A 16,581-nucleotide genomic window follows, 5' to 3' on the forward strand; every position below is an offset into this window, starting at 1 on the left:
TCCACAGGATCGTATTCTGAGCCTGAATCTGACAGATGAGTGACTTCCTCTTCACTATCTGTCATGCTCAGAAACGTGTAGGCCTCTTCACTAGTGTACCTTCGATTTGCCATTTTGGGCTCTAAATTTAGGGGTACACTAGTGAGACTCACAGGCAAAAAAGCTCCTGACTGTCAGCGACTGATTCAAAATGCTACCAAAAAACTGTTAGCGATCGCAGGGATCAGGCCTGACTCTGCGAACGCTGCAGTTATGTGTGCTTAGTGTTTTGTAAGTGACAGTTATCGATCGATACTGCACTTGGGTGGGCTGGGCTGGGCCAGGCCGAGGGGCAAAATGCAGGTGCTAGCAGGTATCTGGGCTGATCCCGCTAACACTGCGTTTTTGGGAACCCTAAACTGCTGGGGAGTATAGATCTGATCGGATCAGATATCGATCCGTTCAGATACTATAGCACTAATGGAGGTGTATGCTGCGTGCATGGGTGTTAGCGGTACTGGCGCTAACCAGACGCTGCCTGGGGCGACGCAGACCTTATCTGATCCTAAAAACTTAACTTATATCACCGATTAGGGGGTTAAACCTTTATAAGGTAATAAACGGCGGGTGCCCTAAAACTATAATAAACTATAATAAACTATAAAAAACAAACCAACTAACCAGCGTCACCTGTAACACTTATACGGTGATTGCTGGTGAAAGGGTTAACTAGGGGGCAATCAAGGGGTTAAAACCTTTAGTAGGTAGTATATGGGGGTCCCTGTCGCTATAAAACTCTGACAGCGAACCTATATACTTACCTCCCTAACTAGCGTCACCTGTGTCACTAATACAGCGATCAGAAAAACGATCGCTTAGCGACACTGGCGACGGGGGGTGATCACGGGGTTAACCTTTATTAGGGGGGGTTAGTGGGGTACCCTGGACCTAAAGGGGGTACCCCAGACCTAAAGGGGTCTAATCTATCTGCCCTAACACTTATAACTGTCACAAACTGACACCAATGCAAAAAAAAAAATTGCTATTGGTGTCAGTGTGACAGGGGGTACGGGGGGGTGAACGGGGGGTGATCGGGGGGTGAAGGGGGGTGAAAAGTGTGCCTGGCGTGTTCTACTGAAAGTGTAGTGTTGTGCAGACTTACTTGATGTCTTCTCTCTTCGGCGCCAGATCAAAAAGACCGGCTCGAGGAGGGATGACATCACTTCCTCTCCCTCTGTTTACATTACAGAGGGAGAGGAAGCATTTTCATTCGCTGGGAGCGATCGGGAGGGGGTGGCCAACAATGGATGGCCTCCCCCTCACCTCTCATCGCCCGCGAACTCGAGCCGACTGCCTCTGGCACCGGGGGGGTCCGTTCGGACCCCCCGCCCGCGGGAAGGCAATCACGTACCAGGTACGTGATTTCGCCTGCCCGTGCCATTCTGCCGACGTATATCGTCATTAGGCGGTCGGCAAGTGGTTAAAGTAGAAAAAAAAAAAAAAAGTGAAATATTTCTTTAAATATCGTACCTGGGGGGTGTCTATAGTATGCCTATAAAGTGGTGCGTGTTTCCCGTGCTTAGAACAGTCCCTGCACAAAATGCATTTTTAAAGGAAAAAAAGTCATTTAAAACTGCTTGCGGCTTTAATGTAATGTCGGGTCCTGGCAATATGGTTGAAAATCAGTGAGACAAACGGCATGGGTACCCTCCAGTCCATTACCAGGCCCTTTGGGTCTTGTATGGATATTAAGGGGAACCCTGCACCCAAATTAAAAAAGGAAAGGTGTGGGGCCCCCAGGCCCTATATACTCTGAACAGCAGTATACAGGCGGTACAAACAAGACAGGGACTGTAGGTTTGTTGTTAAGTAGAATCTGTTTGTAATTTTGAACTGGTACATTTTTAACGTGTAGCTCCAGCCAAAAAATCTATTTTTAAGCTTTTTGGAAAACATAGGGAAGGGTTATCACCCCTGTAACATTTGTTTTGCTGTCTGTGCTCCTCTTTGGAAGATTTCACCTCACTTTTTTGTCCCAATGACAAATGTTTTTTGAAAATTTGGGGCTTTTTGTGAAACAAGGATTGGTGATAAAGCATCAGTGGAAAGGAGAAAAGTTTTTCCCATATTAACTCTTACAGGAGAGAATTTCCCTTCCTAGGGGTAGATTTCATCTCACTTCCTGTTGTCTCCTTCCGTTTGCAAGTAGGAGTCGTTTGTAAGTTGGATGTTTGAAAGTAGGGGCCTGCCCTATATACTCAGCAGAAATTTGGGCCTTAGGTGTTGTTGTGGCCACAACACTGTAAGCCCTCACAGGGCCCTGCTGTGAAATATTAGATCAAGAATAGTAATTACATGCCCCTGTTGAACAGGGGCAGAAAAATTGGGCCTTTGGTGGTGGTGCTGGTGCCACAACACTGTAAGTCCTCACAGATACTCTTGGTGGGCGCAGAAACGGGCCCTGCTGTGAAATATTAGATCAAGAATTCAAATTACATGTTCCTGTTGAACAGGGGCTGAAAAATTGGGCCTTAGGCACTGGTGCTGGTGCCACAACACTGGAACCCCTCACAGATACTCTAGTTGGAGCGCAGGAAATAGCCCTGCTGCAAAGAATTGCATCAAAAATTGTAATTACACGCCCCTGTTAAACAGGGGCTGAAAAATTGGGCCTTAGGCACTGGTGATGGTGCCACAACACTGCAAACCCTCACAGATACTCTAGTTGGAGCGCAGGAACTAGCCCTGCTGCAAAGAATTGCATCAAAAATTGTAATTACACACCCCTGTTAAACAGGGGCTGAAAAATTGGGCCTTAGGCACTGGTGGCGGGACTGGCGGCGCCCAGAACCAAAAATGTTCTTACAAGCTATCAGCATGATCATTGAGGAGGAAGAGGATAATTACTCAGCATAACAGGATAGTCACTCAGCATCAGCATAGGCAGTCTTTGAAGGGATCTGACATTTCAAAAAAATGTATTCGGTTACATCAGCATGAGGTGTTTGGTAGCTGGTGATGATATAAGACTAATTAATTTTTAGGAAGGTCAGTCGATCAACTGAGTCGGTGGACAGACACACCCTGTGATCGGTTACAAAAAGCCTCCAGCAGCACTAAATGTGCATTCCGAAAGAACACTGGATGCAGGACAGGCCAGTAGCTCAATTGCATACTGTGCAAGCTCTGGCCAGTGATCTATCCTCAAGACCCAGTAACCCAGAGGATTTTCGGTGGGAAAGATGTCCAAGTCAGATCTTGCCCCTAGCTATTCCTGCACCATATAAAACAGACGCTGGCGATGGTTGCTGGAACCGATCATACCTTGAGGCTGCGGACTAAAAAATTGTCTGAACGCATCGGTCAGACGGCCACCTTCTCCACCGCTCCTTCTTTGACTGACCGAAGCCTCAGCAACACGTTGTCCATAAACAGGAGTTTGTAACCTCCCAGTCTGTGGGAACGCATTGCACAGACCTTTCTGCAAGGCCTCCCGAAGATGTTTCATCCTCTGCTCCCTCTGCGATGGCAAGATAAGGTCCGCAAACTTACCCTTGTAACGTGGATCAAGGAGGGTTGCCAGCCAGTATTATTCCTTCTCCTTGATACCACGAATACGAGGATCCTTCCGCAGGCTTTGCAGGATCAGGGAGGCCATGCAGCGTAGGTTTGCTAAGGCATTCGGTCTGGAGTCCTCTGGGTCACTAAGGACGACATGATCCGCAGCCACCTCCTCCCAGCCATGTACAAGTCCATGTGTTTCTTGGGACTGTAAATGATCCCTTAAAGACTGCTGCTGATGCTGAGTGCCAGGCTCCACCTCCATACTGACACAATCCTCCTCCTCGTCCTCTTCCTGTGTAATCGGCGGGCAAACAGGAACACTGTCTGGATAAAGGGGGCCTTGAGAGCTAAGGAAGTCCTCTTCCTGCCTCTGTTCTGCCTCAAGTGCCCTGTCCATTATTCCACGCAGCATGTGCTCCAACAGGTCACTGATGCATGCACTGTCACTGCTAACCATCCTTGTGGCCTCCTCAAATGGTGACAGGACAGTGCATGCATCCCTGATCATGGCCCACTGGCGTGGGGAAAAAAAAACAAGCTCCCCTGACCCTGTCCTGGTGCCATAGTCGCACTACACTAACTTGTAGCTTTAGCTGAACACTGTGCAGAGGTCGCACTGCACTAACTTGTAGCTTTAGATGAACACTGTGCACTACACTAACTTGTAGCTTTAGCTGAACACTGTGCAGAGGTCGCACTACACTAACTTGTAGCTTTAGCTGAACACTGTGCATTACACTAACTTGTAGCTTTAGCTGAACACTGTTCAGAGGACGCACTACACTGACTTGTAGCTTTAGCTGAACACTGTGCAGAGGTCGCACTACACTAACTTGTAGCTTTAGCTGAACACTGTGCACTACACTAACTTGTAGCTTTAGCTGAACACTGTTCAGAGGACGCACTACACTAACTGTAAATAGTGTAGCTGCCTGACTGTGGTACTAATAGGATCAGAAGAACACCTGCAATTTTCTTCAGGTAGCTGTACTGTAACAACACCTGCCTGCCTGTCAGTAGGAAGATAATAACAGGAACGGATCTAGCTAAACTGAATACAGTGTATATATATATATATATATATATATATATATATATATATATATATATATATATATCTGTCTCTCAACACCGGAACACACTACACAGGGCCACCGTGCAGGCGGCCTTATATAGTGTGGGGCATGTACTAAACCCCCTGAGCCATAATTGGCCAATTACAGCTCTCTCTACAGACGGCGCTGTGATTGGCCAAGCATGCAGGTCATAGTGCATGCTTGGCCAATCATCAGCCAGCAATGCACTGCACAAATAAAATAGGGGGATTGAAGCGCTTCACTGCGTGGTCAATGAAAAATAAATAGTATAACCCACATACAGAATCACATAAACAATCACATAAAAAATCGCATAAAAAAATTCACCTCCTGTGCAATGAGAGTGCAGCTAAAATAAGTGACCACACGTGTTAAACTAATAAATACCTAGTGTCACAGTGTCAGCTGTTAAAAATAAATATATAGTGAATTGTTAAACCAGAAGATTCGCCATAAATACATGATGATTATTTATCCAGTGATTAGAATTAGCCACATTGATAATATAATATAAATACGTGATAGAACAAGATAGCCAATTCAAATGGAAAATAAAATGTAGTCCCAGTGTTAAAAGTTCTAAAATTGCTTAATTGGAGTACTCCAATACAGTACAGTACTCCTGCAGTACAGCGATCCTGCTCTCGTCCTTGGCGGCTGACTGGCTGCTATTTACATCTGCATATGCCTTTCCTATTATGGGCGCACGTGAGTGGATCTCATAGCATGTTTGCTGGTGTACCATATTTACAGAGCATTGCGCAACTAAATTTTTCTTCTCATTTTGCTTTACATATGATTGCTGGCGCTGAAAACCACATCTTATGAGGTTGGAGCTGATTGACACCATTGTTCAGGATTAACAAGCGAGTACTCCAATTAAGCAATTTTAGAACTTTTAACACTGGGACTACATTTTATTTTCCATTTGAATTGGCTATCTTGTTCTATCACGTATTTATATTATATTATCAATGTGGCTAATTCTAATCACTGGATAAATAATCATCATGTATTTATGGCGAATCTTCTGGTTTAACAATTCACTATATATTTATTTTTAACAGCTGACACTGTGACACTAGGTATTTATTTGTTTAACACGTGTGGTCACTTATTTTAGCTGCACTCTCATTGCACAGGAGGTGAATTTTTTTGTGCGATTTTTTTATGTGATTGTTTATGTGATTCTGTATGTGGGTTATACTATTTATTTTTCATTGACCACGCAGTGAAGCGCTTCAATCCCCCTATTTATTTGTACATGTGTAGTGATTCTGAGCACTTTTTATTGATAGCAGCCTCACTTATTTATTTGGTTTTTATTTGATTTTTGGAGATTAGTTTTATCTTTAAGAACCCTCACAGCGCTTTGTGGTTTTATTTATACAGCAATGCACTGCGATGCCGCAGTGAATTATGGGCCGTGACGGCGAACGGGCGAACAGACGATGTTCGAGTCGAACATGGGTTCGACTCGAACACGAAGCTCATCCCTATTCAGGGGCATAGAGAAGACGAAAGAAGTTTTTAAAAGAACTCTGAAAAAAGAAAACAGAGTGTGCAGTTCAAGACATCAACAGGGCAAACATTGCGCCTACATGTGGAACATAGCAGCCGTAAGGGCACATACATACCAGTACTGTGTCATAGAATTAATCATTCCTTAAGAAAACAGGATGAAGCTGAGCAAAAAATGAATAAAGTTATTATTTCCTGTTGGAGAAATGACCAAATGGGTGGAAGGCCCCCAAGGCCCAGGATGTCCCACACAAGGATCCCCAGGGAGGGGTTTCTGCAGCCAACCCAGCGAGCACAGTATCAAAAAATGCCAGTGGTCTGATAGGGAGACCAGCCGGCACAAAGATGGGATAATTAGACCTGAGGGAAAGAAAAAAAAAAAGCATAACAATAACGCATATGAGCCAATCAATGGGGCGTTAATATTCTAATGAAGTACCATATAACAGACCAATAATAGAATAAGAATTATCAACGCTAAGTATAATAACCCTATATATATATATATATATATATATATATATACCAAGATTAGTAGTGCCTACCTAGATGGTGTAGTTTGAAAAAGTGCGCCGGCAGGGTCTCCATACAGGTTTCCAAAGCAGCAGCATCCGCACTGGGATTATATAAAGACGCCACACACGTCGGTCATGTCGTGATGCAACGCATCATCGCGTAGCTGCTGACGACGTCACCACGTCACCGCCGATGCAATAACATGTGAGAGGGGATGGACCAGTCAGAGATTAAGGACGTGAACGGGTGTGGATCTACATGTAGTGGTGCCAGACAGCCACACCATTGTGGGTTACCACAGGAATGTCAATAAGCACAGGGGGGCATCACATTATGTAGGGGGCTGCAGAACGGGGATCCCCAGAGCCATATCTGCACGGCGCCCCCCCCCCCCACTGGTAGGAGTGGGAGGACGTCATGCAAACACAGCCCATCAGCGCACAATATGCAGCAGATGCATTGGACAGAACACAGCATCACATAGGGTAAGCACGCACAGTGCCCTGCTGTGCCGTGCACGGAGAGGCTCACCCCACAAGTGAGACAAGGTGGGCCAAGGAGGAAAAGGAACAGACGAACAGCCCAAACCTAAATATATATTTGGTATAAAAACTACTAAACACATAGTAGAAAATCCAACCAAACAGGAAACAGGTATAAATGAAATAGAAAATATAATTAGACCAGAATAATGGTATGTATATACATATAGCCACGGCTGGGCAGTGCCCATGGGGCACGCGGGAAAGGGGGGTAACCCTGGTAGCAGATAGTGTTACATGGTCATATCAAGCATCATACTTGGAAACTTAACATAGCAGGAAAGATGAGTAAAAAGGAGAAGAAAGTCAAAGGGCTGGAACAAGATTGACACGTCAACAGCCGTACAATCGTTAGTGCAATATATGGAAAACGTAGATGTGGATATTAATCAATGATGATAATAATAATAAATGTACAGTATATGGGATATTAAACAAGAGTATGAATATTAATCACAAATCGTCACAGAGAGAAGCCTTGTTATGATAAATATAAACAAATATGTATTACAAATTTTTTATTACAAATAAATTTGTAAAAATGCAGAGCAGTACCTAGATACAAAAATGAGCTAATGACAGTGGTTGTTGTATCCATAGGACACAGATTCAAAAGGGGACAGTCCAAACAGATGGTAGCAACAATTGAGGATTGTCAGGGCTGGGCTCAGCCCTTTCTGCTCTGAGCTTGCCGCTCAGCTGTCAGCTAATTGCCAGCTCCCATCTCTCTCCACAGTTACTCAGCTGTTGTTGATATCCTGCCCGTCTGTCCTGCCTACTTAAGCCGTCCAGTCCAGAGGAGCTCTGCTTTTGCCTTGGTCAACATCACAAGAAACATCTCCTGCGTTTCTGCTTAAAGATTGGCTTTGCTCACATCTCCTCTGGCTCCAGATCCTGCTTGCTGTTCCACTACTTTGATCCCTGACTTCTGGCTTGGCTGACTATCTGTTCTGGTTACTGAACTTTAGCTATGTTTTGACTATGTTTGTCCTTTTTTTTTATTATTAAACAAGTGTGATTTAACCGTACTTCTGTCTCGGTCTGATTTCATGGTTTTATGATGGATCAGTTTGCCATGGCGTTACAAATGCTCCTGAGTCGCACGGCTCACCTGGAATCCTCCACTGTGACCGCCCCAATACAACCTATGTTGCAGGCCGACCTCTGTGCAGGCACCTGCCTTGAGTTTTACCTCTATAAGTAGTATGTCTGGTTCAGTTCCGCTTCCCCAGCGATTTGGGGGCAATCCAGTCCAATGCAGAGGGTTTCTCAACCAGGTTGAGATATACTTTGAGATGCTGCCCCAGACTTTTCCCACGGACAGAAGCAAAGTAGGTTTCGTGATATCTTTGCTTTCTGAGAGAGCCTTGGCCTGGGCAAACCCTCTATGGGAGACACAAAAACCTGTTGTCTTGAGTTACCCTGAGTTTGTGGCTTCGTTTAAAAGGGTATTTGACGTTCCCGCACTCTCCGCTTTTGCTGCCAAGTGCCTCATGTCCATCGAACACAGTACGAGAACTGTTGCCGACTACGCCAGTGAATTCCGTACTCTGGCAGCAGAGGTTGCGTGGAACAATGAGGCCCTCGTGGCTGCATTTTCTCATGGTCTCTCGGATACCATCAAGGATGAGATAGCAGCCCAAGATTATAGCCACTGAGCTGGAGAATTTGATCACATTTGCCATCCTCATTGACTCCATACTCAGAAAGACTCTCTTTTAAGGAGCGCTTGTGGAAGCCTCCTGTACGTTTGTCTCCGAGCTTTGCAGTCCCACCCATGCCTCCCTCACCTCCTATGCTTCCTGGTACCGAGTCGGGCAGTGAAGGGAACCCATGAACTTGGGTTTCACTCGTCTCTCTGTGGATGAGAGAACCTTTAGGAAGAGGGAGAGATGTTGCCTTTATTGTGGCCACGCAGGTCACTTTTTGAAGTCTGGTCCTACCCGTCCAGGAAACGCCCGAACCATGAAGTCCTGTCACGGACAGACCTTAGGTGGCGTTGTTTCATTCCCAGTTATCCAGAAGGATAACCCCTGGTTTCGGTCACCCTTTCTTGGGCTGAGTCGTCCATCGAGATACAGGCTCTAATTGACTTTGGGGCTGCAGGCTTGTTCATTGCTGCTGTCTTTGTATCGAAGCACTTGATTCTGCTGCAGCTGCGTGACACTCCACTTGCCATTGAGGCTCTTGACAGGAGACCTCTACACCCTGCCCATGTGACTCATGAGACAGTTCCATTGTCCATGGCCGTAGGGGCTCTTCACCATGAGATAATCCAATTCCAAGTTATTTCCACATCTAAGTTTCCACTGGTTATTGGTTATCCTTGGTTACAGAGGCACAACCCCTCTTATGATTGGCTCCGTGCTGAGGTTCTCTCCTGGTCACCACAATGCAGTGAGACATGCTTCCAGAAGGTAGCCAAGGTCCTGTGCACCTCTTCACTCTCCTCCCTGTCGGAGGAGTACCACGATTTTAGCGATGTGTTTGACAAAGGTCAAGTCGCTAGTTTGCCTCCACTCTCTACACCGGTCATATGATTGCGCAATTGACCTTCAACCTGGTGCCATACCCCCTTGTGGCCGGGTTTACCCTTTGTCGGTCTTGGAGGATAAGGCCATGGAGGAGTATGAAGCAGACGCACTTTCTCGAGGTTTCATCCGCAAATCCTCGTCTCCTGCTGGTGCTGGTTTCTTCTATGTGAAGAAGAAGAGTGGTGAACTGGGACCCTGTATTTATTATAGGGGTCTCAGTCATTTCACGATTAAGAATGCCTATCCGATTCCATTGATTACGGAGTTATTTGACCGCCTCAAGGGAGCAACGGTTTCCACGAAGCTTGATTTGAGAGGGACATACAATCTCGACGAGTGGAAAACTGCGTTTAATACCAGAACATGCCATTATAAGTACCTCGTAATGCCTTTTGGCCTTTGTAACGCCCCAGCAGTTTTCCAGGAATTTATTAACGATGTCCTCTGAGATTTGTTGCAGGTATGTGTGGTGGTTTATCCCAATGATATCCTCATATTTTCCAAGTCCCTGGAGAGCCACCACACAGATGTCTGTCTTGTGCTTCAGAAACTAAGAGAGAACAATCTCTATTATAAACTGGAGAAGTGCGAGTTCCATCGTGAACAGGTTAAATTCCTGGGCTATGTCATTTACACTGCTGGTCTTTCGATGGACCCACAGAAACTTTCGGCAGTCCTACAGTGGCCCCAAGCCATGGGTTTACATCCTCTGCAGCATTTCCTGGGCTTTGCCAACTATTATCGGAAAAAAAGAAAAAGTTTTGCCTGGACCAACCACCAATGAAAAAAATCTAAGTAATGAATAGGATCAGATATTCATCCGATATAATTAATTGGATGCAGTTTGGGTTGCCTTGTATGGCATACAAAACAACAAGGAAAAAGAGATTCCCCCAAAGAAGGCAATTAACCCAAACACAATCTGCCAAAAAACAATAAATTTATTAAGCTACAAAACACCACACAAAAATACAAAATTGGGCAAATTAGGGAAGATATCAATGACCAAGTTAAAATTGATAACGTTATCATTAAAAACAACGGAGCCGCGGCCATACATACCCCATACACACACCAATCACCACAGCAGATTCCTACTATATTGGGCAGTGTCGTATGAAGTAAGTCCTTAGATCAATCCAAGTGTGGATAGTATGGTGGTATGGGGGTAAGGTGGATGAATGGATGTTTAATTATAGAACAGATTCAACACATCATAGAGATTTGTAACAGTCCGGGAGCTAGACCCATAACGTGGGTAAAGCAACAGCAATGACCGGCAATGATTACTGGAGGTGGTTATAAACCCAGGACATACAAGCAGTAATATTGTAGAAAGCAGTAGGGGGAGCAGAAACGACTCAGGCTGTATTATAAATATAAACTGGAGTGATACTTCTCTCACCAAGTATATCAGCGGCTCATAAAGTCGTACGCTCTACCCCCAGGTGGTGTCTGTAGATGTCAGTCCAGACTGCATTTGCCGTCAGGTAAGGGATGTCCCACTGTATCAGCGCCTTCGATTAGAAGATGGAAGCCGGCCGTCAGCTGTTGGTTCCCGGTCAAGCATTCAAACACCGTGAGCTCACGGCTCCGAGGTGACGTGCTGACGTCACGTGCTGACGCGTTTCACCAGCCAATCACCGCTGGTTTCCTCAGAGCAAAGGAGGGGTCCGTGGACGGGGATTAAATAGACTAAGTAAAGGGAGATGTAATTACATCTAATGACCACCAGATGTCATACACGGTTACCACTCATCACTGACATTTCAGCAAAAAGATACCTCGCAATTGGCTTCACATGAGCAGCCGTGATCTATAGTGCAGTGAACTGCACCTCAAATGTACAGCATTACAGTTTAAGGACCATTTTGGTGAGGGTGGAAGTAAGTAGACATATATACAGAAACCAAGCAAAAAACAAAACCCAAAGAATTAATTAAAGCTAAAAAGCCCCCAGAAGACATAAAGCAGTAAAAATTATTATGAATCAAGACAGCAGGTAAGATAAATGGATTATTTCTCCAGGAAAGGCTGGAGGCTGCATTCGATATTTAACCCATTGGGGGCCATCGCCTCCAGATAATACGTCCACATCTTTTCCTTCTGGAGGAGGATGGTATCGAAGTCGCCACGTCTTGTAGGTAAATTTAACCTATAAATCCCTTTTATCATTAAACCCCTTGGGTCACGATTATGGAATTTAGCAAAATGTTGTGAGATGGGGCGTTCATCATTTAATTTTTTAATACCAGCAATATGTTCACGGATCCTTACCCTTAAGGCTCTTTTGGTTTTCCCCACATAGGTTTTGTTGCATGGGCAGATAAGTATATAAACTACTCGGGTAGTGGAGCAGTTTATAAACTGTTTGATCTTAAAATCAGCTCCTCCACGGGGGTTCGGAAACACATTAGTCTGGTGGACATACTTGCAAATGTTGCAATGTCCACATTTATACATGCCTGGGGAAATTCTAGAATCAGTTAACCAATTTTTCTGAGTGGTCCAAGTGTATTCGGAATGAACCAGAAGGTCACCAAGATTATTGGATCTTTTAGCTGTCAAGAGGGGTCTTAGACTCACAAGTTCAGAGATCAGAGGGGCTGATTTTAAGATATGCCAATGTTTTTGTAGAACTCCCTGGACCATTTTCCATTGGGACCCATATTTTGTGATGATCCTCGGGAAATTTTGTTCAGTATTTCCGTTTTTGTCTTTATTTTTAGTATGTAAAGAATTAACGGAGGTTAAAAGGAGTTCATCCCGGTTTTTAAGGGCAGCTTTTTTCTTGGCTTTTTTGAGGGACCTATGTGAATAGCCTCTCTGTCTGAATCTTTGGTACATCTCATACGCCTCTTCATGAAATTCCTCCTCCACAGAACAATTCCGTCTGAGCCTTAGGAATTGTCCTGTGGGTATCCCATTGATTAATGCTTTAGGGTGATGACTCTGGGCGGACAATAGGGTGTTAGCTGCTGTTTTCTTTCTAAAAGTACTGGTAACAATTTCATTTCCAGACCTCCGTATACATAGATCAAGGAAGGAGAGTGTCTCAGGGTGGTATGAATAGGTCAGATGTATATTTTGATCATTACTATTCAGTTCAGACATAAAGTCCTCAAGTTGTTTAGCTGAACCAGTCCACACCATCAGAACGTCATCAATGTACCTCAGCCACAGGAGGGAGTGGCTGAGGTACAAAGAGGACTGATAGACCATCATCTCCTCCCAGAGTCCCAGATGGAGGCATGCATAAGAAGGAGCCCACGGTGCCCCCATACTGGTGCCTCTAATCTGCTGGTAGTAGTGACCAAGGAATTGAAAGAAATTGTTATTAAGCATGAATTCAAGAAGTTCCCCGATGAATCCGTTTTGAGCACCCTGTTGGGGGTGATGAAGATCCAGAAAGAACCTTGTAACCTTGTATACAAGCTCTCCACGTCAATACCCACCAGGAGGGCATCTGTGGGCATAACAAAGTGTCGTAATTTAACAAGGACATCTCTGCTGTCACGAACAAAGGAAGGGAGCAAATTCACCATATGTTTAATAAGAGAGTCTATATATTTGCCAGTTTTTTCTAGGGGGCCCTTTATGGCTGAAACAATTGGCCTGCCAGGAGGACGGGTAAGGGATTTATGGAGTTTGGGAATTATGTAAAAGGTAGGGATGGTCATTTCATCTACCCTAAGGAAGAGGAATTCCTTTTTCGTTAGGAGGCCCGCTTCCATTCCCCATTTAAGTTTTCCATTGAGTGCCTCAACTAGAGCAGGAAAGGGGGAACTGGTGAGTCTTTTGTAAGTGGAGATGTCGCCAAGAAGCCTTAGCGATTCTTCCTCATATATTTTCTCACTTAAGAGTACCACATTTCCCCCTTTGTCACTCTTTTTAATCACTAGATTTGGTGCATTTTGTAAGTCAGACAAAGCTTTTCTTTCACTATTTGTAAGATTGTTAGGGCCAACCCATTTCCAATTGATTTTCATAAGGTCTAATTTAACTTGATCCAGAAAAAGCTGCAACCACTTGTGTTTAGACAGTGGGGGCATTTTAGTGGATCTAATTTTCAAATCAGAGGGTCTTCTCTGTGTATGGCATAGGTTTTCATCTGAGTCACTCTCATAGTTCTCATCCAGTAAGGATACTAGGCATTCAATAGCCTCCTTTTCATTCTTATCAAGAGAGGACTCTGAGGTCCTAAGTCGTTTTGTGTGCCATAGTTTAAAGAGGACTTTCCTTAAGAATAAACTGACATCCTTGAAAACCTCAAACTCATTCATGGATGACGTTGGGGAGAAAGAGAGACCCTTTTTGAGTAGATTTATATGTACTTCAGTGAGATGAAACTCTGAGAGATTTACTACATTAAGATCCATTGGAGTGCCGTCAGAGATATTCAGCGTCTCCTCTGGTTTCTCAGTCTCCCACTCGTCCGACTCTGTACACTGTCCCTCTCCTTTCCTTTTCCTTCTATTTTTCCTTTGTCTCCTTCGTTTTCTTGTTTTTTGTCTATTTTTCGCTTCGGGATCACTAAAGGCACCTTCCCCTCTAGTTCTTCTAAAAAAGAGACAGTTTTCTGAGAGGTATCCCTATCAAACTCACTGTCAGATGAGGAGCTGTTTCTAGTTTTGGACTGACGTTGTCGCTGTCTAGTATTTCGAGAAAGGGATCTACTTCTTTTTTGGGTTGTGGGGTCAAAAATATCCCCACTTTCCCAGTCAGCTAGGTTCTGTCTGAACTTTTCTTGTTTGCTGTGTTTTAAACTTTTTTGGATCCTTTCTATCTCCTTTTTTATGTACTCATTATTTTTATCGAATTCGGGATCTTGTTTAAAGGGTTCTAGTGATTTGGCACTTGCTTCAAGCTCCACACGTATCTCCTCCAATTGGGCTTCTTCCTCATCAACAATGAGTTTTAACAAGGATAAACCCCTATTCAAACATTCAGTCTTCCAAGCAGATAAAAATCTCGGGGTGTGTAGGTGCTCCGCAGGTATAACCCTCTCACGTAGACCCCTAGGGATGATCTGATTAGAAATATGTGATTTCAATGAGGAAATATCCCATTTACGATTAAGAAACTTAATCACAAGTTTTTTATGGTGTTTAAAAAGTTTTCTAATTGGTTCTCTCTCTGTTTCGCAATTCTCCACACCAACATCAAAGGCAGTATTAATCTCTGAATCAAGATCATGGTTGATCATGTAAGCCATATATGCGAGAAAAGGGTCAAATGAGATATACCCTAAAGACAGTCCAGTATGTCTTATTATAAATAAACTGTGTAGAATCACACAATTAATTAATGGTGTGTGGTGGGGGGATCACAAAGGCTAGGAAAGGGAAATAGATCCCAAAGACAACGTTCCTATAAAAAGAAAAAGTTTTGCCTGGACCAACCACCAATGAAAAAAATCTAAGTAATGAATAGGATCAGATATTCATCCGATATAATTAATTGGATGCAGTTTGGGTTGCCTTGTATGGCATACAAAACAACAAGGAAAAAGAGATTCCCCCAAAGAAGGCAATTAACCCAAACACAATCTGCCAAAAAACAATAAATTTATTAAGCTACAAAACACCACACAAAAATACAAAATTGGGCAAATTAGGGAAGATATCAATGACCAAGTTAAAATTGATAACGTTATCATTAAAAACAACGGAGCCGCGGCCATACATACCCCATACACACACCAATCACCACAGCAGATTCCTACTATATAACTAATAACTATTATCGGATGTTTATTCGTAACTTCTCGTCTCTGGCCGGGCCCCTGACTGATATAACCAGAAAGGACGGTAACCCACAGAGTTGGTCTCCGGAGTCAATAAAGTCTTTTGAGAGTCTCAAGGCTGCCTTTGTTTCTGCTCCTGTGTTGGCACATCCTGATCCTAGCTTATCGTTTATCCTTGAGGTTGATGCTTCTGAGACTGGTGTTGGCGCCCTTCTGTCTCAACGTCCTACCTCTGAAAGCGCTATGCATCCTTGTGGCTACTTTTCCAAGAAATTGTCACCTGTGGAGCGCAATTACGGGATGTGACAGAGAGCTGTTCGCGATCATTTTAGCCCTGAAAGAATGGAGACATCTACTTCGAAGGTACCACTGTGCCGGTTCTCATTTTTATTGACCATAAGGATCTCACATTCTTGTCTGAGGCTAAACGCTTCTCTCCCAGAAGGGCACGATGGGCTCTTTTCTTGTCAAGTTTCAATTACATTGTCTCATTCTTACCCGGTACTAAGAATGTAAGGGCTGACGCCTTGTCATGACATTTTTCCTCCACTTCCAAGTTGGAGTCGGTTCCCGTTCCTGTGATTCCTCCTGATCATATTCTGGCATACGGTTCACACCAGTCTCACTTCTCCTTTAGGTGACAAAATTCTTGCTGCTCAGGCCCATGCTCCTCCTGAGAAACCTTGTGACCGCTGCTTGGTCCCAGAGAGTCTCTGTACTGCCGTGCTCCAGACTTACCATTCTCCCAATACAGCTGGCCACCCTGGGAAGAATCAACTCATTTGGGCTATTTCCCAACAATTCTGGTGGCCTAGTCTATGTGCTGATGTAACTGCCTTCGTAGCTGCCTGTTCTGTGTGTGCTCAGAGTAAGACTCCACGACACCTTCCAGTGGGCCTCCTAGAACCCATACCCAATGGAGAGAGGCCCTGGACCCACCTGTCTATGGATTTCATTGTGGAGTTACCCAACACCCAGGGCAACACAGTTATCCTTATGGTGGTTGACCGGTTCTCAAAGATGTGTCATTGTATTCCACTTAAGAAGTTGCCCACTTCTAAGGAACTGGCTTCCATTTTTGC

This window comes from Aquarana catesbeiana, linkage group LG10 (genome assembly GCF_042186555.1).
Source record: "Aquarana catesbeiana isolate 2022-GZ linkage group LG10, ASM4218655v1, whole genome shotgun sequence".
In the NCBI taxonomy this organism is placed as follows: Eukaryota; Metazoa; Chordata; class Amphibia; order Anura; family Ranidae; genus Aquarana; species Aquarana catesbeiana.